Source organism: Phodopus roborovskii, unplaced genomic scaffold, assembly GCF_943737965.1.
Source record: "Phodopus roborovskii unplaced genomic scaffold, PHOROB, whole genome shotgun sequence".
In the NCBI taxonomy this organism is placed as follows: Eukaryota; Metazoa; Chordata; class Mammalia; order Rodentia; family Cricetidae; genus Phodopus; species Phodopus roborovskii.
In genome coordinates, this window is record NW_026126415.1 from 5,720,398 (window position 1) to 5,745,194 (window position 24,797).

Sequence of the window (24,797 nt, forward strand, 5' to 3'; positions counted from 1 at the left end):
GCTGTGAATATAACTGCTTTCTCCACAGAATTCAAAGAGGAAGGAGGAAGAGACATGATTGGCAGGACCCAATCTCCTGAAGTTCTGTGTGGATTTCTTCCACAAGCACCATATGATTTCTTGAAGCAAAACCAAATAGAAATGTGTATCCAGCTCATACCCAGAGAGAAGAGTACCAAGGACATAGCAACACCTGGTCCCTGTCCTCAAAAAGCTCCTATTCAAACAAGACAAAGTCAATAATTAGGCAATTATGGACATTTTCAAGCACTGATGTGTACTTTTCTCTAGGCTTAACTCCTCATAAACATCATGTCCTATAAACTACAGTTCTTAAATCAAGTGAGGTAGAGTCTAGAATTTTCACCATTTAACAAAACATTGAACTAGATTTTGAGGGCTGAAATGACCTTTTGGAGGTGCCTGGTAAGAACCACGGCCGTAGATGCTGTATGATTTACACAGTACACCCAAGTAATTTATTTCTTTGAGAGTACACTGTGGTGTGTGTGCGTGCGTGTAAAGACAAACCTCCAATACCACGCAGAAATAATGAAGTAAAATAAAACACCAATTATAAAAAATAGTCTGTTTTCTGACCTGATTGTGGTACAATTTCACATGAATATGTATTTCACTTCATAACATTGTACATTCCAGTATGTAGGACTTTGTAAATAATACCTTCATTAATTTGGACAAATATTACTTTGGGCTTGTTATTAAACCTTTCATTGTTAAGAATAACATCTACAACAATATCACATCACTGAAAATAAATACCTTGCAAGCTTTTGTTTTCAAAGTACATTCAACTAGATATGTGCAGTGAGGTATATTTTAATTATTAATTAATCATTCTGGTCTACAAGTTTGATATAAAAAGTCAATTATACTATGCTTTCAAGAATGAAATTTTATTTCATAACTATGTTAACTAACCCCAAACACCCTACAAAACATGACATATTCAGGGAAGTATTTCATGTGTATTTGTCTCTCAGTGCTATTTTATTTAACACCTATAGATTACTATTATTTTAGATTTGACTTATCCTGAAGGTCCTCTGCCACTGAGGCACACACATCCCCAACTGCTATTCTGAAAAAATAATATAACAATAAATAGTTTCAAATATACACCTGATAATCCCTCTAATACTAAGTAGTAGGATGCTCATATTGACATAGTCTATGTCTGTGTTCAACACAAGAGTAGTATTATCTAGCTATGTTTCTTGGCAATAATATTTTTTTAGACTATCATGGCAAACTGAGTCAGATATCCTTATTACAATATTAAAGAAACTGACTTTCAAACAGCATAAGAAATTGCTCTAGATTACCCAAATGACTAATTACAGAAATAACTGTAGCATGCATATATATATATATATATATATATATATATATATATATATATATATATAAAATCTCCCACATGGAGTTTTGTTATATCCTAACACTGTCTACATAGTTTCTACTGGCAGATTAATCAGAAAGATTGAAGGAAATCATCTCAAATGTTCTTTCTAGCTTGGAATTTCTACGAGTGGACAATAGTCCATGCTTTGTATCAAAAACAAAATGATAGAGATAATTGACTGTGAATATTTTACTTTTAACATATACACATTATATAATGTAGGGCATTTATAGCTATGTCATAAATAAGCCTAACAAGCAACATATTGGATTTTGTAAACACAATACAAACATTTTAGAATTATGAAGTGCTGCAATTTTTTTACTCAAGGGACAGAAACTTAACTCTAAGTGAATTAAAGCAAATGAACACTGAAAAGGAAGGATTTTAATTAAAAATGTCAAGACTTGTTATGTTGAGTATAGTTGGATCAAAGTACTCAAACAGTGTTATCAGCATTGGGCTCTCCATCTGTCATATTGCTTATTTCTTCCAGGTTACCCTCATTTTCAGGTCATTTCATTGAGAGCTTAACAAATCAAATGTAAACAACTGTTCTAAAAAAACCCAATGCTTCTAACTTAGTGGCTCCAGTATCACTACCTGAATAGGACAGAACTATGACTGTAAGAGTGCAATGTATTCACCAGTAAACTTAACCGGTGTAGTCAGTCAACCATTGCTCCAAGTGGGGACAGCCACCTAACTAACTCACATGGACTGAAAATAGAGAAAACCGGTTTCTCATACAAAAATATTCCCAGGAGAAAAGCAGCTACATGATACAGAGGGAAATATCAATGATGTACACCACACAAAAAGATAAAGAATACATGTGTTTCAATAAAAATCCTAGATTGCAACGATCTCAATTCTCTATTAAAAGTGGAGCAGACTAACAGAATGGATTCAGCTGTCATCTATTTACTGCCTGCAAGAAATTCACCCCCTGGTAAAGTTAACACTGCCTTAGAGTAAAAGGACATTTCCAGTAAATGCAGATAGGAGGAGTTAAAAAAAAAAAAGCATATGTAGTTGAACTAATATACAAAAAATTAGACTTAAATACAAAATTAGTAAGAAGAGACAAAAAGATTCCTTATTGATAAAGGAAATAATCTATAAAGAGGATATTTAACATTTCTAAATGTATATGCACCAAAAAACAATGTGAAATAGACACCACAAAATGTAAGAGCATAAGTTGAACTCAACACCAAAATAGCACCACTAGGCAGATTATTCAGACAAATAAAATCAAGAAAGGAAGAGCTAAGTGGAGTATTTTATATCAAATAGATTTAGCAGTTACATACAGAATATTCTAATCAAATATTGCAAAATATGTATTATCAGCAGTTACTTATGACATTATATAATATAAACCATAAGTTAGGGCAAAAGGCCAGTCTTAAAAATACAAAAAAAATGAAATTATGCTTTACATTTTATCAGATCACATTGATTAAAGCTATAGATATCACCATCAAGATAAACTACACAAAGTGTACATATCCATGGAGGCTCAACATTGCATTATTGAATGGTGGATGACTTATTAGTAAAATCAGAAGGGAAATGTTATAATTATTAGAAATTAATTGAAATGAACTCACAATATAATAGAAAATATGAAACACAATAAAGCTATTCTAAGAGAAAGGTTTATACCTGCAAATGATTACATTAAAAAACTTGAAAGAGCTCAATTAAACTTAACAATGAACTTTAGTATCTTAGCAAAATAGGAATAAGTTAAACATAAAGTCAGTCGATGTAAAGAGATACCAAAGATCAAGGAAGAAATGAAGAGGAAGTGAAAACAACCAATGAAACAGAGAATTAATTCTTTGAGAAGCTATGCAAGTTTCATAAACTCAGACTTAAACTAAACAAAAAGAAAAGAGAGGAGACTCAAATTGGTAAAACTAGGGAGGATAAATTAAATGATATCGATGAAATTCAGATGATTTTTAGGACATACTTTGAAAATTTATATTTCTGGAAAATCTAAAAGAAATGAAGAAACATCTGGACACATATGGCTTTCTAAATTGAATTCAGAGCATGTAAACAACTGAAATATCTATAGAAATCAATGAGATTGAAACAGTAATAAAATGCCTCCAAAATTTAAAAAGCTGAGAACCTGATGGGTTCGCTGATACATTATACCCACCATTTTTTTTCAAGATTTAAAAATAACAATTTGGGGGAGGGAGAGGGAGGGAGGAGAAAGATGAGGGGAGAAGAGGAGGGGGAAGAGAGCATGAGGGATCAGGAAGATTGAGTGGGGAGATGATTAGAGGAGATCAAGAAAAGAGACACATCAATAGAGGGATCCATTATAGGTTTAAAGAGAAATCTGGCACTAGGGAATTGTACAAAGATGAACAAGGATGGCCCCAACTAGGAATCTAAGCAATAGTGGAAAGGGTACCTTAAATTCTCTTCCGCTACAATGAGATTGAGGGCTACCTTAAATGCCATCCTGGAGCCTTCATCCAGTAGCTGACGAAAACAGAAGCAGATATCCACAGCTATGCACTGAGCCAAACTCCTGGAATCCAACTTCAGAGAGGGAAGAGTAACAAACAAAGGGTCAAGACCACAATGGGAAAACTCACAGAAACAGATATCCTGAGCAAGCAAGAACTCATGGACCCCTGTCTGACAGCTGGGGAACCAACATAGAACCAAACCAGGCCCCCTGAACGTGGGTATTAGCAAGGAGGATTGGGCAGTCTATGGGCCCTCGGGTAGTGAAGCAGGATGTATCCCTAGTGCACAAACAGACTTCGGAAGCCCAATCCCTATGGAGGGTTACTCTTTCAGCCTAGATACACAGGGGAGGGTCTAGGTCTTGCCACTAATAATGACAGATTTTCATGATCCATCTTGGAAGGCCTCACCCTCATTGAGGAGTGGAAGAGGAATGGGATGGGGGGGTTTAGGGGCATGGGAGGATGGGAGGTAGAGGGAACTAGGATTGACATGTAGAATGAGATGATTTATAATAAAATATATATATATTGAAGGTGAGTGTCTTCACCTATGTATTCAGATGCTATGGAAAGCAGTGTGGATTATCTTCGCATAAATGAAAAGAGAATTACTAGAAGATCCAGATAACAAATTTCTGGATAAATAGCTAAATGACTCTAAGTCATTATGCATATCCATAAATTCTGCATCACTCTTCACAACATATTACAGAGTCAGGCCCGGTGTCCCTCAACAGAGGAGTGGAGAAAGAAAACAAAGCATTTTCAGAGATGAAGAAGAACAAAACTGTGTTGTTCATAGGAAAACCAGAACATGAGGTGAAATAAGTCACACCCCAAAAGACAAATGTCACATGTCTTCTGTCATTTGTAGGTCATATGGATGTATAAAAGCATACATATGCATGGCATAAAAGTAGAAGAGAGGATGTCTGTGGGAATGAAAGGAAATAGTGATGTGAGAAAGAGAGCATTAAATATGGCCAAAGTACATGTTTTACTTGTAATAAATCTTTATGAAGCCACTGCTATGTATAATGAATATACCACAAAATCTGTTTTAAACACTAGAAGACAGACTACAGTAATCATGAAATTATCTAGTTAGGCTAACAATCACCCCCATGTGCTTAGTCCCCCTCAAAGTTCAGGAAGTACCATTGGCTTAATTAGGGTTTCTATTGCTGTGATAAAACACCATGACCAAAAGCAACTTGTGAAGGAAAGGGTCTATTTCAGATTACAATTCTCATGTAACACTCCCTTACTAAGAGGAATTAGGGCAGAGACTCGGAGGCAAAAACTGAAGTCATGGAGAAACTTTACATATTAGCTTGTTCCTCATAGTTTGTTCAGTATTTTCTTCTACATCTCAGGGCCATCTGCCCAAGTGTGGCACCACCCACAGAGGTGGACCCTCCTTCATCAACCACTAATCAAGAAAACACCCTACGGAATTACCCATAGGCAATCTGATATAGGCATTTTGTCAATAGAGGTTCCCTGTTCCAAAATGACTCCATGTTTAGTACGGGTGACAAAACAAAACAGAAGAATCATTGAACCACCAGATATAAACAGAAGAAACTATTTGAATTCAATGGAGGGAAAGAAATCATTGATTGAAAGAGAAGCAACATGGCATTCTAACTCTCAAACAAATACACACACACACACACACACACACACACATATATATGTATATATATATATATATATATATATATATATATATATATATATAGTCCCTATTCACTGCTACCATTGGGGAAAAATAAAAATGAACATAAGTTTCTGGTCTTAAAAAAACATTTTTCCATACATGAAAAGGACTCCTTTGGCTCAATTCCTTTTCTATGTCTCTCTTGAAATCATCGATTCAATATTCTTGATTAGATGCTAATCAAATAGTTTTGATTTTCTAGCAAATATTTCCGTGACAATAAGCAATGTTCACAATGTTACAAGTAAAAACACTAAGGTGTTTGTTTAGGAAGAATTCACTAAAGAATTAAATTTTTGCAATAATATTTAACACGTTAAATCTGTTATTCCTAAAATATCATCAGCTTCTTTGTGAATGACATTTCATATCATTAAAAATCAGTTCTATTTTATACACTCCGTATTGTATATGCTTCAAACATACCAAATATTAACTTCAAAGATATCCACAGAACCTTTTTCTGAAAAAAAAAATCTAAGGAGGCATGCTTTGAAGTCTTTTACGAAATTATCTTGATGTTCCACCAAAGCCTTGAGTAGGAATTTAAGCACCTTGCTTTCGTCTGTTTCTCATAGTCTAGCTTATGCCCAGGTCTACGTCATCGAGTTAACATCTCAAAGTTCGCCTTCTCTGTAATTTCATGAGCAGTCTTGGGAATCACATAAAAGACAAACACTTTGGATTCCTCAGCTTTTCTTCCATTTAAAGCCTGAAAGTCAGTATCACTGAAGGTGGTTTCCAATGAGCAAACTTATTTACTAAACTTGAGAGGAGACTTTTGGAAAAATTATAGGCTGCAGTGATGATAGATGGCCCCAAGGAAACAATGTCTTCCAGACATAACAGGACTGATATACATAGGGACTCACAGAGACAGTGACATACCCAAGGTCTGCATCTGTCCATGCCAGGTAGGGTTTCAGCACTTAGAAGTGGGAGGGGAAATAGGCCTTCCACACCTAAGCAAGGAACTATCTGTGACTGATACCCACTAGGCAAAAAAATAAAATAATAAGATAAAAAGTCAGTTTTCTCAATGGAGTCTCACTGGGTATACCAAGCATATTTCAAGGCAGCCCCCCAAGCCTGCGAGTAGTTGGCCAAGGTAAAACAAAATCAATGATATTTTTGTAGACCGTTTCTCTGATTTTTTGTTGTTGTTGTTTCAGTGGTCATTGTTTATTTGATTTCTGTTTCTGCGAGTTGTGAGTCTGTGCACCCATGGATGTACATGGATGCATTCAGGTGCCTGTGTGCACATCCACATGCAATTTATGTTTTTTGGTTTGTTTGTTTTTTAAGAGAGAAAGAGAGGGTGAGTAGGGAGGTGAGGAGGATCTGAAAGCATCTGGAGTAGGGGAAAACGTGATCAAAACATATTGTATGGGAAATTTTTTAAATAAAAACAAGCAAGAAAAAAGAAACACACTTTATTTGCTAGTAATACAGTTTACTTGTTTCCAAAATTTTAAAGAGAAGGAAAGAGGCCTTTGAATATCATCAATTCGTCTCTTGGAACCTTTCAGCACCAAGGTTAGCTCATTAATCCATCATTCCCCAATTTCTCTATTGCTATAATTTTCTCATCCTTTAATTACGCTTATATCACAATGTTATGCAGGATCTGAACTTTATGCCAGATGAAGACATAACCAATTACATAGTGCTCTAACTGATAAAAGCTCACACATCCATATCCCTATTTGAGTTGAGCAGCTTCACTTTCAGATACTGGAATGGCAAGGTCAATGGTCAAGGTCAGTAGGCAGTAAGTGAATCCATCACTGTGCAGGTACTGGTCTCTTGAGGTTAAGAACTGTTTGCTATAAATCAGCCAAAATATATTACTTGAAAGATCCTGGAAATATATCTGATGGTTCTCTATATAGATATTACAATGCATGTAGGAGAGCAATATATGTGAAGAAGGTTTGTATGAATAAGATGAATCAATTTAAATGTGAAGATTATTTGTTTTGGTTAGAGTTTATAACATGCATACAAAACTTGTAGAACATCCATACAAAACTTGTACAGTGAAAAATATAATCCAACTGTTCCATATGAGATGTGAACAACTGTCACATAAGTTGTTCTAAAATATACCTACAGTCAGGTATGGTGGCTCATGCCTTTAATGACAGCACTCAGGAGGCAGAAGGTGAATCTCTGAGTTCAAAGCCAGCCTAGTCTATAGAGCAAGTTCCAGGACAGCCAGGGTTACATAGAGAAAGCCTGTCTCTAAACAAACAAATATTTAAGGAGTAGACATACTAATATAATTAGTATGATATTAAATAATGCAATTCAATATAATATACCTTCTGCAATCATTCATCCAGTCTCTTTTCCAAAATGTTCGATGAATTGGTTACTTCCACCAGATATATTCTCAGTAGTCTAAATTTAGGATTCCCTAATCCTCCCACCACAAGATCTTCGACTTCTGCCCACTGCATTCTTGGTCTTCTCAGGGCAAACCTCTTCTGGACTGCAGTTATGTTACATCTTACACTATTGAACGTTACTTCATTTCTCAAGACACCCAGGGCCAAATTCTCCCACAGATGTTCTCACATAAAGTCAAGAGCTCTGTGTAGGCAGCAGAGGAAATCACAGCTAGGACTTTCATCTCTCTTCCGAAGAAAATGGCTCCAGGCCTTCTAATTCTAATTTTCTCTCTCTGAAATTCCTAGGGTTTTTGTTTTGTTTTTGTTTTTTTGTTTTGTTTTGTTTTGTTTTGTTTTTTCCACTCAAAGGCCAAGCTGCTGCTCCTTTAGCCAATGTCAAATGCAGGAGCACCAAAGCTGCCAAAACACAAATCAGAAGACTGGCTGAGAGAGAATTCTCAACAGTACCCATCAGCTTTCAGATTCAGATTCGCATGTTTCTTATTCCTACTTTAAAATACAAAAAAAAAAAAAAAAAAAGTTACGCAATAGAAAACCACAGCGCATTTAACCTGAAGCTTTGAAATGTGTACTGATGATAGCCGTACATGGAGTCAACACAGGAAATATAAGTTTAGAGCTACAGCAAGCTCTGGGGTTTTCTGGAACCACAGGTCTGACTTTGATGTTCATAGCTGTTTCAATCAGCCGGGTAGCCACTAGAAAGCAGAGAAAGCAATCAGACAACTTAGACGTTTCTCAAGAGGGGTTTTCTTTCCTTTGAGGAATTCTCTTCCATTTATTAAATTATCTATCTCTTTAGTATAAAGTGTTTTAGAATTCAAGGATTTACCGAAGTGACAAGTAATCTACTGGGAATTAAACCAAAATGCAAACTTAGCTGCTGACTGAAAAACCACATGTCTTTAAATCTCTGATGGTTAACATTTATCCTCCCCGCCCCCACTATCAAAAGAAGCCTTAACTTCCACTAGGGGATAAGTACACTCTTCGGTTATATTTTCTTCTACCTTGAAACCTAATTGACCTGTTAAAAGCTTAGATTATCATTGAAAAATCGTAACATCTTCCACCAGCATTGACGGCACGGCACATTAAAAAAAAAAAAAAATCACAACAGTGCACATATAATAAGAGAAGAGGATCAAAATTAGATAAAAATAGTTTTGAAGAACGCAGATGTCGTGTCATCATGCTCTAATTTCTTCTGAGGAAAAAAAAAATCCATCCTGAAGCCTTAATGTAGTTGTCTACCTCATGTAAGCCACACATGCACACGGCAACTTTCTTTGGACTTAAACTCTGGATTACTTGTTTACACAAGAAAACTCATCTCAGATGCAGCATCTGTTTCTCACTAAGGCTTAGCTTTCACCTTATTCTCCAAACGGGTTGACTGAGGTTCAAGAATGTGAGGTGACTTGCTCAAGAGCACACAGTGAATCCAGGGCAAGCGGCCACTCTGCCTCTGCTAGGAGATGGCTTATCTCAGTACAAAACGCCTCTGATGCTGAGAACAGGGAATGCTTAGATCCACTTGGAAAGTGGAGTTCATTGAATGCTTCGCTTGGTATCTTTCCACTTAACAGCATGTCAGAAAGCAGACTCTAGCAAACTGCCATGAAATGTAAATATGCTTAACGTGGCTTCTTTATTAAAAAAAAAATCTGTATTTGACTACAGTATATTTTATGTCATTACCTCAAATATTATAGTATTAAAACAACAGATAAGACTGTGTGTGTACTTTAGTACACGTGTTTAAAAATTCTAAAGATGCTACACCAATAATACAATATGTAATAAAGGGGAAGATTACACACAAAATGAAAAAATTTAACAGACTTATATACCCCTATTATTTACTGCACAAAACATATTCTGCTCTTTTCATACTATAAATATTTAAGTTACTGATTCTTGTTTTTTTTAATTTATACATTTTACTAAATGAAACGGCACTTGCTAACAACTCAGAACAATTATTTAGTTTACAATAGACATCAACAATTACATTAAAAAAAATAACTCTTCTATACTATAAGTATAAATTTAGGTAGTCGAATATGCATGTATTTGGGATGGAATGGGGTTGGTGGGGGGGGAACAGGGGAGGATGGGAGGGTGAGGGAACTGGAATTGACATGTAAAACAAACTTGTTTCAAATTTAAATAATATATATTTACACACACACACATATACATATAAAAGAAACATGTGTATTTCAAAATTGTTTCATTTTAAACATCACTTGTCTCTTTAGATCATCGTATATGCAAAAAAAAATCTGCTTCAACCCTTTGTTAATGTAAGATGAATACAATTATTGAGTTTTTTCACATTTACACAATACGTTTCCTTTGTGATTTTTACTATAATACCACACTTTGTAGTCTCAGAGATTGCTCAGAGACACACACTCACTTTTGTACAAAGCTCTTTCAAGGTTCAGACACCCCCACGTGACTACCTACCACTGACTCAGCGCTTTCTAATCTTGGCATTGTAACTAAAACATTCTTCTCTGTTCCAACTGGTGCCATATAACCCCTTCAGACATCCCCACCATAGTGATGCTCAAATTACCTTTTATTTCACTTTAAATGGAAATGAGTGGGTCATTTGATAGTTTAGCAGTTGGAAGCACAGGGTAGCTTAAGAAATATATGGAAAACCTGATACATACTCTCACAACTTTTAGATAACTATAATTCCTTATTCTAAATATGAAGCATAATAAGCTAAGGCAATCTCTACAATGTTTTAGAAGTAATAAAGTGATATCAAAGTAAAAACAAGATTGGAAAATTAAAGGAAGATAGATAGTCCTTTAGAGTGATGGGCATATTTTTCTTAAACTTTGTTCAGTATGTCCCATCAAGTGCCAATTGTTTCTTCAGTATTATGATTTTTTTAAATCAATTTCTAAGACTCATAGTAATTTTGAAAAGTATGCCCAAGACCCTTTGTAAATCTGGCTTGATCACCACGCTCCTTACAGTAAGCGCTTTAGACCTACACTCTTCTGATATATCAGTAAGTTACACAAATGAAACCTGTCTAGTCCATATATTATATTGAGCACTGGAGTGCAGAGTGGTAAATCATGATAGCACTGTTTGGAGAGCTAAGTACTGCTGCTCCCTGAGCAGGAATAATAAAATCCAGAGGCAGATATTGGGGTTCAAGCTTGAGTCCATGGTGTAATACATGTGGGAAGAGAGCTGAGTTAAGACATTGAAACATATGTGTTAGTGCTGTGTTGGCTTCCATAAAGAAATTTCAACAGCATGAATACTTCGATAACTGTCATACTGGGGTTTCTTTGTCATTAAAAGCTCAGTTGTTATAGAAAAGTCCAGAACAAAGTTTTTCAATCGCACTATTTTTCTCTATATAATTATCACAATGTCATCTTTTCTGCATTTTATCATCTACCCTATGTACTTTTTCCCTAAGATCAAAAAATAGATGTGGAAAATAAAAGATATATATATATATATATATATATATATATATATATATATATATGCACAACCCAGCACTTGTACATTATCATCTTTCAAGGATACTCCAATATTTTCTTGACTGAAGTGTGAACTGCAAACTGGTAACATTTTCTAATAGTGATTTGGAAACTGCTGAGGAAAGAAAGCACTTAGCATTCCATTATTGGCTTAGTGACTACCTACCCTCGTCAGTGTGAAAGTGGAAGGAGAATTCAGCCCTTGAAGGCTGGATGTTCTTAGCAATCGCCTCCCTGTACCTCAAACCACTGAGTACAGAATTAATGACATCTCCAGTTTTGAAAGTTCTCTGAGACGTCACAGTTTCCCCACCTCTGACTCAATTCTATGGTAAGTCTTGATGGGAGATGTCATTCTGTAAATATGGTTAATGAATAAAGCACTGTTGGCCAATAGGAAAGCAAGATAGGCGGGACTAGGAGACAGGGAGGATTCGAGGAAGTAGTAGGGAGGAGTCAAGATGGAAGACAGAGAGAGCAGAACACCAGCCGATCTCTCCGATAAGATGGGACCACGTGGAAATACTTAGATTAATAGAAATGGGTTAATACTTAAGACAGAGCTAGCCCATAAGAAACATGTAACTGGCCAACAGCGTTATATCAAATACAGAGTCTCGGTGTGTTAATTGGGACTGGCGCCATGGTGGGTCCAGGCCGGCAGGAAAAACCTTACTCTGTATGTTATTTGGGGCTGGCATGGTGGTGAGACCAGACCAGAGGGGAAAAACCTACTCGTAACAAAGTCTCTTCTATGATTTCACATATTTAAATGCACATGTATACTTACATTATGATTTATTAAGATTTAGTTTTTAAATCTGGGTCAAGATGCTCTAAGATTACTTTCAACATTCAATATGTAAATGAAACTATTAATTATATTGGAGCAAATACAAGACAAAACATTTTATTTTCACCCTCTGTATATGCTGAAATTAGAGTAATTGAGAAAGGGATGACATTTGAAACTTTAATTATCAGGATACTATGTATAATAATATATAATATAATAATATTATATATTGCTGCTAATTTCTTCTTAAAAAAAAAAAAAAAGCGATGACAGCCCAAAAAGCTTATCTGGATTTAACAACTCCACATTAAAATCTTTACCAAGATAGAACATCCTTCCATCTTCCTTGTGAGCTCATCCATACAAATTACTTTCGATCCTTATTCCTACTGAAGGTCACAGGGGTAGGGGTAGGTTTGGGGATTGGGAACATGGTGGCTTTTATTTTATTTCTATTTTTTCCATTCTGCATGCTCTTTCTTTTATTTCCCCTCCCAACCCCCACCCCATCCCCCTTTCTGCTCTCCAGGGAGGGTGAGGCCTTCCATGGGGAGTCTTCAAAGTCTGTCATATCATTTGGAGCAGGGACTAGGCCCTCCCCCATGTGTCTAGGCTGAGGGAGTATCCCTCTATGTGGGATGGGCTCCCAAAGTCCCTTTGTATACTAGAAATAAATACTGATCCACTACCAGAGGCCCCATAGACTGCTCAGTTCTCTGTACTAACACCCACATTCAGATGATCTGAGTGGGTCCTATGCTGGTTCCCAGCTATCAGACTGGAATCCATGAGCTCCCCCTTGTTCAGGACAGCTGTTTCTGTGTGTTTCTCCAGTCTTGTCTTGACCCCTTTGTTCATCATACCTCCCTATCTGCTACTGGATTCCAGGAGTTCAGCTCAGTGCTTAGCTGTAGGTGTCTGCTTCTGCTTCCATCAGCTACTGGACGAAGGTTCTAGGATGACATATAAGGTAGTTATCAATCTCATTATTGGGGAAGGGCATTTAAGGTGTGGATTTTATTTTAACCATCTCTTACATTCTTGAAAGTCTGAGTGCAATGCTATCAGAACTTTTCAACTGTAGAGTGTAACATTTTGAAACAGGACAAATATTTGGGTCATTCTATTAAATTTATTAGTTTATTTTCAGTGGAGTTGTCTTTGTTAAAAGTATGGATATGAAACATAGTTCTAAACACTATCCAAATGGGAGTTAGAAAACAAAATCAGGTTTTAAATGAGACGAACTCTAGCAAAGTATAATAAAAGTTTCAGACTTAATGTACTGAAAGGTAAATGCTGTTTTGTAAGATCTTGTTTCTCAAATAGTATACAGCTGTGTGTGTGTGTGTGTGTGTGTGTGTGTGTGTGTGTGTGTGTGTGTTGCAGTCAAGTGTTTAAAAGTAAGCCACAGCATTAAGGAAGTATGTGTTACAGGATACGTAAACTAGAAAAGATCTAATTCTTCTCTGGAAATAATTCATTTTCTCCAGTTCTTAACACTCATCTTGCTTTCAAAATGTAAGTCAAAAAAAATCTTGAAAAATATTAATTTCTTTCATTCTAATATAGCGGTGTTACATTTCACATACTAACAACAACAATGAAAATAGCAACTTTAATTTTACTTATGCTATTTTTTTTCCAAGAGGTTTCCAGGTCTGTTATTTAATGTATCACACGTACTTCCCAGAGTGTAAAATTAACAGAAAAGGGGTGATAGTAGTCCATTTCACATCACAGCACAGAGACGCTCATTCACTGACTTCAAGTAACTCAGCAGCAGTACTTCTTACATCAACCTCATAGATCAGCTTCTTGTTCTATACAGCTGTGCTTAGTTTGTCACTGTTGTCTCTCAAGTGACTCTCTGTCCATTTGGGAGAGAGGACAAGAAGGGAACCCTGCATGAGCTGGTGAGGTGGGATTTGTAAGTTGTCAAACTTATCTTCACCTCTGCAGAAGCAAGAAATGCCCTTCACTAGGAACCTGTCCATTCTTGCTTTCCACGGATGACATATGACCTGGACTTTACTAAGCATCAGTGAAGTGAAATAAAAATTTGCAAATTTCGAAGTCTATTGCGGTTAAATAAGGATCAGGATAAACAAATAGGCTGAATAGATGTTTATTCAGTGAGAAATAACTTACAACCTAGACAGATGAACACCAGCAAGTTCCACCGGAACCTCTCCTCTCTGAAACCTGCCAGCAAGAGAGCATTCCAGGCTCCTCCTCAGACCTCCTTCCACAGGTCACTCCCACCCCTGGCTCCACCCCCCAATGGGCGTGGTCAGTGTCACAGAAGGAGACAAAGTAAATATCCCTCTACAGAATTCACCTTGATATATAGAATGTATAGGCAGCAGTCAATCCCAGGCAGGAAAACAAGTAGGTCAACTGAAGATTTTCACTTCTCTTCCAAATCTAGGTCTCCAGTCTCACCCCTTGCTCTGTAGTAGTCTACCTACTTCAGCCTCCCCTCTTTCCTCTCCCATCCCCAGTGCATCACACAGATCTTCCGCTCCAACATCCCCTCAGCCCTTGATCTCTGCATCATAGCTCCCAACTCTAGCAGGCATTCTTGGGAAACCCTCCAATCATGTCTGAGCCTAGTTAGCCAGGGACCTAGAGGAAAACCAAATGTTACTGTTCTACTAATAGAACATAGTGATAAAAGTGATTCCTAATGGTATTCTGTGACACTCACAGGTCAGTGCCTTATTCAGTCCTCATCAGAGAAGTTTCATCCTGCAGCAGATGGAAACAAGAACAGATACCCACAGACAGACAATGTGCACAGAGTGAAAGAGAGGCCTTGGAACACTGAGCTCTAACAGGGCATCACCTTCAAAACCCTTCCCCCGGGGCTTAGGAAACCCTTTGAAAGATGAAACAGAAAGAGCGTAAGAACCAAGGGGATGGAGAACATCAAGGAAATGAGGCCCTCTAAGTCAGCCCCATGAAAGCTCATGTGAACTCATAGAGGCTGAGGCCGAGTGCACAGGACCTGCACAGCTTCCAGTGTAGTATTTTTACGGGATTTCTGAGTGTGCAAATGCACAGGTCTCGGTGTCTGTATCTACTTCTCTTGACTTTTCTTGGACTCTTTTCCTCCTCTTGTTTTGTCCTCTCCACCGGATGTGCTACTCTTAGCTTAACTTGCTATTACTATTGTCCTTTAGAAGCCTGTTTGTTTTCTAATGAGGGACAAAAGGCGGTGGATCAGGATAGAAAGGTAGGTTGGTAGGAACTGGAAGGAGCGGAGGGAGGGTAAACTGTAATAAGTCTGTATTCTGAGAAGGGAAAATCTATTGTCAATACAAGAACAAATAACCGGTAGGCATATGAGAGGGGAAAGGACAGGAGCTCTGGAGGACGAGTAGCCAGTGTGGCCCCAAACCCCGCTTACGACGTCCTCACACGAAGTGGGCTGACTGTCTTCTGCTCTAAGTCTCCGGACCATCTGAGGGAAGTAGGAGGCATCTGGCCCACATGTGTCCCTACTGCTCTCTGGTAATGACACTTTTAAGATTTTATTCATTTTTATTTTATGTGTGTGGTTGTTTTGTTTGCATATATGTCTGTGTACCACATGCTTACAGTGTCTGTGGAGCCCAGAAGAGGACATGGGATCCTGTGGGGCTGGAGTCAGTGATGGTTGCCAGCCACCACGTGGATGCTGGAAACTGAATCCAAGTCCTGTGGAAGAGCAAGTGCTCTCAGCCACTGAGACCATCTCTCAAGCTCCTGAGCATGGCACTTTTTGCTTTTACTTTTCATGATAAAACTCATCTATTTTTAGTATAATCTCTACTTTAAATTTTAGTTGCTTAAAAAAACTGTACGATGTATTTTGATCATATTCCTTCCCTCTTCCAAGTCCTCCCAGATTTCCCCCCTCCCTATCCAACCCAATTCTATGTTCCTTTTCTTAATAAATAAATAAAATAAACAGCAACAACAAAAAAGTCAAACTAGAACACCAACTAAACATACAAAATATATACACACACAAAGGTACAACACAAAACACTTTTGTTCAGTTACTCCTGAGCATGAGGTCTTCCCTGTAGGCTGATTGACAGACACAGTGTCAGTCCATTGGGGAATACCGATTGTCCCTTCCCAGGTTAGGGATGTTGTGCCCACTTCTCCTCTAGTGTTGAGATTTTATGACTTGAACCTGAGCAGGCCTTGCACTAATGTGTCTTTAAACTACTGATTTTATTCCCTCGGTGAGGCTGTAGATAACATTGGTAAAGAGAAGTCTTTACAGTAAAACACATGCCAAATCTTTAATGTAATTAATTATTCAGTCTCTTTTGGATCTGTGGAAAGTTACCTATTTTATTTCTAGCAACGTTTGTTGATTTGATTTGAGACAGGGTTGCTTTCTGTAGCCCAACCTATCTAGAATTCACTATGTAGCCTATGCTGGTGTCAAACTCATTGAAGTCCCCCCGCCGCAGGCTCCCAAGTAATGGGATTATGAGTGTGGGACATCACACAAGATGGTTATCTTTCTTCATTCTTTCTGTAGCAAATGTGCTTGTCCACCTGTCTTCGATAGATCTGACATACTCTCTTTTCTAGTGAACGAATTCTAAATAGTTGACTTCTCTCATTTCACAAAGACTATAGTTTTCTATATCCTGCTTTATCTATAGTTACACTACTTGAACTTTCGTTAGTTGTTGGGTTTACAAAGAGTTATTAAATTTTAAAGATGTTTTTGGCATATTCCTTTTTAAGAGTCTAAATTACTTTCTCAACACTCATTCAAATCTTGTATGACTTGATACCGTTATTTGCTTCTAGGTATCTCTTATAACCTATTCCTAAAATACTAATTTTATCCCTATATCATGTGTGTATGTGTAGATTTATGACATTGGTTCGTTTTACACAGAACTCACCTGAAGCATGATTTATAGAATGCTTATCTGTGTTTATCCAATCTGCTTTAAATCATAGAAAAGGTCAAATTCCATAATATGTCCATATGCATTAAAATGTTAATAAATGTGAAAATTCTAATGTCTATAAATGGTCATTATTTAAGTCTAATCAACTGTGTAGTTCAAATCATCCTATAATTATGTATTTCTGTCATTTTCATCTACCAGATACTGAAAACTCTATTTGAAAATATGTCACTATAATTAAAGAATTATAAACTCTTGGCAATAATTCTGTTATCTTGAGACTGTCGGTATTGTCCAATGTTGAAAGAACTCGCTAAGCATGCACAGGGCTGTAAATATGATTCCCATTACTACAAGAATAAAAAGATAAATTAAATACTGTCATTTTATAGTTAATAGTTTTATTTAGTCATGTATATCTATAAAATTTCTGTAAATTGCTTGTGAATATTACCATTAGCTATTACATTATGATATTCCTTAACCTAACAAAAAATTTCCCATAAATTCCATGCTATATGATGTAATTATGCCTACATCTTATTGTTTATGTACATGTGTACTTTTCTGTGTAGACATATACCACAGGTATATACTCTTGACAAGGGAGAACAAAAGTTGGTGTCAGATTCCTTGAAGCTGGAGTTATAGGCCGTTTCAAGCCACCAACATGGTTGCTGGAACCAAACCCAGGTCGTCTGAAATAGCAGGAAACCCTCTCAAGTAGTGAGATATCTTTATGGCCCCTCCACATGTTTTTATTTACTAGTAACCTCCCATACAATGAAAATCACTAACCATAGTCCAACCCATTGCATACAGCCCTTTTTTGCTTTATTTAAGTTTCCTGGAGACACCACAGGGTCAGACTTTCAAGAAATTTTTTAATTTAAGTTTTTTTTTTTATTGTTTGAGAATTTCATATAGGCAAATATTGTGTTTTGATCAAATTCATCCCTTAGCCCAGCCCCCTTCAATTCACCCCCTATTAGCTCTACAAATTTCCCTTCCATCTTCATGGGTTCTTGGTTTTTGTTTGTTCGTTTGTTTGTTTTTTAAGACATGGAGTAGAGTTAGTGCTGCCTGTAAGTACATGGGCATCTATTGGAGCATGGGTAGCCTCTTGGGTATCACATCCCTAAAGAAAACAAACTCTCCCTACCCCAGAAACCATCACTTGACTCAACTAAATTGGAACTTCAAGAGTCCCTTCCATCCATACTAGTATTTTGGCTGATTTTCTGTGTTTCTTATTAGTGTAGTCATAGCCACTGTGAATTCATGTGTGCAACAGCCATGTGTATTCAGCAAATACTGCTATACTATAGCTGTACACTGCCTCTAGCTCTTACAAGGTACCTGCCCTCTCTTCCGGGATGATCCCTGAGTCTTATTGGAGAGAGAATATGATATAGATGCTCCATGTAGAGCTGAGCACTCCACAATCTATCATTCTCTGTATGTTGACTAGTTATGGATCCTCTAGGGACACCTTTGGGCTACATTTTAAGTTAGAGGCAGAGCTAGGGAAGAAACCACTACCTTGGAAAGGAACAGGTCACAAAATACCTGACACTAGAGTGCTATACTCTATGTTTCTATTACTTTATGAATAGCAATTTTATTTTTCCCAGTATAGGAACCAAATGTTCAAAAGAAGAAAAGAGTAAAAACTGAAGTACTATTGGTAGAAAAATTGTAGACAGGCAGGATAAACAGGCAATGTGAGAGAGATCGTAATTTAAGCTCTTAAAGCTGCTTCCAGGGGCCTGTGCATAAATTCAGAAGCTAGGAATGATGACATATGAGACCAGATGGTTAGGGTAGGTTATCTGTCCTTGAAGTTTTTTGGTCTGGTATTATGGGCACTAGGAATCAATCTCCCAGGCCAGTGTTTTCAAACTGAGACTTCTCTTTCTGCATAAGAATTAATCATGCTCTCTCTGACTCTTATGAAGACAGAACAGACTCCAGTTGAAATGCAGCCCGATGGTAGCTCTATGGGCCCCAGAGAAGAAGAGGCACATGAGCTGGCTTGGATTTCTTCCCCACAGAAAATGCAAGAGAGAAAATGTTATCGGTTTGATCCACCAAATGTGTGTAAATTGTCACACAGGAATGAGAATGCAATAAACCATCTTAACACATTTACTTCAGAATTCATTTTAAGATAATTCTCACTTCTCCAACACTGAGTTCTATCTGTGGGCTTTTTCTTTCCTAATGGCGTTGCCTTATACCTATGAAGTACTTTCTGTTCTATGAACTTATTTAAATTACTTCCCCTTCATGAACTTTAAAATTATTTGTTTTCATTTCTTTTTTGTGTCATAAAGGACAAAATATCTTCCCAATGGGTAGCTCTTAAACTAAAGACTTTGTTCTGGTTTTTTATTCTATCTCCACTAAGATACTTCTCCCCAGAAAATACCACTCCTCCATTGGAAACACTGCCTCCCACCTCTGTCCCCTCTATTCATAAATATTGTCATACCTAAAAGTTCTGATTTTTATCCTCAATTTTGCTATCCTTTCAAGCAATTATCACACCTCCCTCCTCGCTTTTATTTTTTTCCAGCCAGTTTTTTTTCCAAGTAAATGATATTTGTGGTGTTTGGTTTCCACCCCCAAACCATTGTTAATCCCTTAAAATATGACTTCAGTCTTCATCACTCAGCACAAACCCTTCTTTCAACAGTCATTAAAGTGAAGACAAACTGCCAAGTCTAACATTGTTTTATTTTTCCATTTTCTCAGATTCTCAGTGGCATCAAAGATTTCCCGATTCTTTGCTGGTTCCTTTGAATGCTAGCTTCTAGTTCCAGCTGGAATACTGTTTCCAGTGTCTCTGTTTATCTAGCCCATGTCGTCATGTAAATGTAGGTTTTTGAGTAGATGTGTCCTCTTAAACACCCATTAGAAAGGTAAGGATGGTCCCTGTCATACCTAGTAAAGTCATATGCTTAATTCTTCCAAAGCCCTCCATCTGTTGTACCCATTCTATCCCCTCATCCCCAAGGTCTAGCCTCATTTCGTACCTGGTCCTAATACTCCACCATCTATGTAAAAGTAGTAGATATTTTGTCCCTGAACTGCACACATTAATTTAGTTCACCTATTTTACAGTAAGGCTTTTAGGCCAGAATCTTTTTTTTTTTTTTTTTTTTTTTTCAATTTCTGGACACTCAAATATCTCTATTTTTACCTCTGGTCAAAAGTTTGCAATCAGTATCGAACAGACTTCTAACTTAAGAACTGTATTGCTTATTCTTCACAGAAGACCTGTCAATACTTTGCATGCTTTGTCACTTCTTTCCCATGCATATTGCAATTGTCTGTCTGTCTACATCCCGCTGGACACTGTTCTGTTGAAACAACCAGGGCATGTCTATTTCCTTTCTTTGTCCAGGGCAATACATCCTCAATAAAGGTTTGTGGATAAATAAATGTTTACCTCTTAAAAAATATATCATGGTCCTTCCTCCAACCCCAACTATATCCACATGCTCTCAAGTTGTTAGTCTCTTTGAGTTATTATATATTTACATATACAAATATGCATTCATATCTATATATGAAGAGGAAGTATGCACACATATATAAATATAACCTGCTGAATCTGTGTTAGTTGTTTGTATATATGTGGTTTCAGGGCTGGTCACTCCATACTGGACAACAAATAAGGGTCATCTGTAAGGGAAACTAACTCTTCTTCTCCCAGCAGTCAATAGTTATCTCTAGTTCTTTATCCAAAGCCAGGATGCCACAAAACTTTCTCCCTTCCACGTGAATATGTACACTGATACTGCCATTCCTCAGGTTTTCTTTAAGCAGCCATTTCTAGGAAAGAGTGTTTTGCTGAAGACTCTTTGCTTTTTACATCCCTTTCTCATGGTATTTCCAGAGCCACAAACATGGGAAGTCTGTTATAGACACATCTGTTGAAGCTGGGCTCCCCACAATCTGTTGATCTCTGCATTATGTCCAGTTGTAATTTCCTGTGGTGGTATCCGTTTTCTGTTAAGAGAGGATTCTCTAATGGGTGGTGGTAACCCCACTTATCACTGGATATAAGGATAAGGTTTAGAATGTAGTAAGGGATTATGCTGATATAGCTGACCTCACTGGTCCCAGAAATCTGGCTAGGCATTCAGTACCAGGAATGATTTTCTTCCTGTTGAGTGGGCCTTTAGTCTGGGTAGATAGCTGTTGGTCACTACTAATTAGTGGTGTCATTTATGGCACCTTTACAGGTGTCTTGCCATACTGGTCATTGTCATGGTTTATAGGTGATGTAGCTGGGTGGGATGGTTTCATTGATTCCATCCTATGGCAGCTCATGTAGTGTTTTCTGGTGGCATGGAGGTCAGATTTGGCTTGAAATCATCCATGGCTTGTGTGTAGTGTTGTCAGCAATATGAGTAGACCCTCTGGTCCTGAGACACCATCATAGGCCACATTAATAGACTATATTGTTCTGGGGGGTCACATGGACTGCCCTCACCAAGAATTTGAAAGGTTTCTTATGTCTGGTTTTGGAGATTTTGTTATTTTACATTATATTGGAGATGCATTGCTAACCCAGTCAATGTAGGCATAACTTCTTTTAAAACACACACACACACACACACACACACACACACACACACACGTACACGCACACACACACACACACAGAAAGAGAGAGGGAGAGAGAGAGTTTTAATGCTGAGTACTGGTCACAAGTGCTTAAGACTCATAAACTGAAAGGTGGTAATTAATGTTCAAGATACACATTGTATCATTAAGACATAATAAACATGGAAGCATGATGTAGAAAACCATAAACTCATAATTTTAGAGAGTTCAGTCCATGGTGACCGAACCCCAGGTGTCTGGGTAGAACATCATGCCTGTTCAAAAGCAATCTTCTGATGACCTAATTCTTCCATTTAGGTTCCATTGGGTTCTAAAATAACATCACCAGCAGAGGACCTAGCCCCGAGAAAAATGAACTCTTCTGAAGCACGTTTCATACCTAAACCACAATGTTCCAGATGATGCTAAGAATTGGGTCCTGTAAAAGATGCTTAGGCCACAAGGGCTCCGCTTTCATTAGCTAAATCAGTGCTCTTATAAAAGAACCCTAAGTAGTATTGAAGGAGAATGATTTTCATGTCTGTATAAGAACAGAACAAAGTGCCATTTTGAAGCCTAGAGCAAGCTAGACACACAAACTCTTAGTGCCCTGATCTTGCGTATTCTAGTTGTCCCAGCTTTAAAATTTTTATAGCTTACAAGTGATTCATTTTAAGGAATTTTGTTATAATAGCAAGAATGAACCAAAGCAGTCAAGAAGAGTTCACATCTTTAGTGAGTTTTTCTATTAAAGGATAGAACAGGTTTTAAATTTGTACAAATCTACCTTTCTATGCTCATCTCTTTCATTTTAAAAAACTTTTTATTCATACATAGCACATAGAAAAGAGTACAATGACAAAATTTCCACACTTAAACATACTCATGTAACTTCTACTAAATTCTACTAAATTCTAGAACATCTGTAATATGATCTCCCAATTAATACTGCTCACCTTCTTAAAGTGAACTTGGTGTTTGTGAGATTCAAGATATTGTGGATAATTAATTTTGTTTTTATATTGTATCACATATAACATATACACGTAAGAGAGGACATTCTAAATAAGTCCATTTCTCATGAAATTTTAGAATGGAAAACTGTAATCCCAGAATATAGCCATGATCATGTCTAAGAGGATATGAGTAAAGGCAAGCTAAACAGTCACAGGGAAACTTTCTGGCCACTTGGTGTTCTCTGAGCCTGGAGAGGACTTGGAATTAAACAGGTATGTGCATTTGTTGAATACAGACCAAATATATACTTTGACAAGTCAGAAGGAATTTGGAAAACACTATCAAAATCTAATTACAAAGCCCAAAATAGTTAGGGAAAAGTACATAGTTATACCTATCATTTACCTTCAAATATATAAAAATTTTAATGAATATGCTCAGAGAATGTAGGGAGATGTTTAAATCCATAACTATGATAGTGTAATGAAATGTTAATGGTGTATGTATTATAATGAGGTAAGAACATATGTGCTTAATATAAAATTAATTCAATGTGCATATCTGGAGAGATGATAAAGTACTAAGTGATTGAATATAGGAAGTCTTTATAATATACATCCTTGGAAAGTCTGCCATAGTAATAAATATTACTAAATTTATACTCAGATAGATACCAAGATATCATATTGTCCATTAAAGCAAACTTGATACACTTTTACAAACTGGACTTCACATTGTTCAACATTCAAGGCCACAGATTAAGAGAAAAGCAACATTACCAAATTCTAAACTGCTTTTTTTTTTTCCCCAACAGAATGAGATACCCTTCCATACGTTATAATTTAAGATTTTTCTATTTTAAGGTTTACTTAATATTAGAGGACAAATACACGCCTCCAGGTAAGAGTGGTTGGTGACTTTCTAGGATTCTTCCCTTTACATCTGTCTCCACACCTACTATTTCTTACCCTTTCCCTGTAGCCGACTCAGTTTCCCCTTGTCTCTTGAAATACTTTCTTTTGGTAAAGACTAAGCCCGCATTTCCTCTTTCTGATTTCTGTCTAATCCTGACTGCAAATCTAACTGGATTATGGTCAATAGTACTTAGTTCAGTCCTCCACCCACTCACCTTCATGAGACCAGTCACACTAAGTTTTAATTATGGTTCATTTCCCATGATTGCTTTATTATAGATTTTGTTTATTTGTTTATATTAATACCCATGCTCCTAGAGTTGGTTAAGAGAGTAAATTCTGGGGCCCACACACACACACAAAAAAAAAATTAGTAGTATGATTAAATCTGTGAATCACTCCCAAATATTTAATCGGAAATTCTGAGACAAATTTAAAAAAAAAATACCTTTGAAACCTGATGAACTAATATTCCAGTTGCTCTGTGGTTTACATCTCCTTCTGTCATTTGATGCAACGTCAATGAGCATCTTTACTGTTTAGAAACCAGAGCTAGATGTATGGAAGGGCCTTGACCCCTCCTGTAGTGAGATAGTCATTCTGTGGCACTGACCACGCCCATTGGGGGTGGAGCCATGGGCAGATGCGACCATTGCCCCTTTGCCCCCTTCAGTTTGGCTACATTACACACAGTAAATAGATAAATACTTGTTCTGAGTGACTAAGTCTAAAGGTGAGCTTGCTGACGAACATTTATAAATGCAGAGATCAGGTGAAGTAAGTCTTAACAGACCCGCCTCGGTGATACAGTAAGTTCAAAGCTAGGCTGTGCTGTGTGTGTGATGGGGCTCTTAAAGTATAGGGTCATACTACACAGCCCAAGTTGATCCTGAACTTGCAATTCTCTCACTTCTGCTTCTGAACGCCAGAGCTGTTGTCATTTACTTCCACCACCAGTTTAAGATTTTTACACTTGACACACACACCACTG